Genomic DNA, 478 nt, shown 5'->3' on the forward strand with positions numbered 1-478 from the left:
TGTTTTGAACCAATACACACTACAATAATATATAAAATTTTTTCTTATTCTATATCTCTCCATAGGTTTTAAGTTGCAATACATATATGAATTACTTCTATTATTAGAATGAAATCATTATACCGGTGAATATTAATACTAGAGTTTTTTATTTATATTTTTTTATTTTATATTTATTCTCTTTTATTTATTTATTTATTTATTTTATAACACGTTATCAGTACGAGATTCTGATCAAAATTAAAAAAGATTCAGGTAATAAATTTTTATTATGGTAAAGCTCTCTCATCTTGAATTTAATGTTTTTAATTATATCTGGAAACAACTACTTATCATGCATATTAGATGCCGAAATTCATCTTGATTTAATGGATCTTGGAAATACCATTAAGGCTAAAAATAATGCATCCCAGAAAGATAAAGTCAAAGTCATGATCTTCCTTCGTCGTCATCTTGAAAAAAGATCCTGCAAATCCGT

This window comes from Arachis ipaensis, chromosome B05 (genome assembly GCF_000816755.2).
Source record: "Arachis ipaensis cultivar K30076 chromosome B05, Araip1.1, whole genome shotgun sequence".
Classification (NCBI taxonomy): domain Eukaryota; kingdom Viridiplantae; phylum Streptophyta; class Magnoliopsida; order Fabales; family Fabaceae; genus Arachis; species Arachis ipaensis.